Here is a 256-nt window from a genome sequence, read left to right on the forward strand (position 1 = left end):
AGCCACACCTCTGACATTACAATGATTTCTGTAAAAGTCCCTAGATAAAAAAGACAGATTTTGTCATGCGGGTTTTTTTTTCCTTAAATAAAATCATGTTGGGAACTCAAGAAAAAACGCCAACCTCGCATAACCTCTGTCCAACAGTTCTTAAGTAAATGATAACTTAATTACAAATACTGCAATCTTCTATTGCCCTGTCTAGTCAGGAGATTCTGGAAAGCAGAAAATACACCATCACGACTTGGGAAGGGAG

This window comes from Eurypyga helias, unplaced genomic scaffold, assembly GCF_000690775.1.
Source record: "Eurypyga helias isolate BGI_N326 unplaced genomic scaffold, ASM69077v1 scaffold24165, whole genome shotgun sequence".
Classification (NCBI taxonomy): Eukaryota; Metazoa; Chordata; class Aves; order Eurypygiformes; family Eurypygidae; genus Eurypyga; species Eurypyga helias.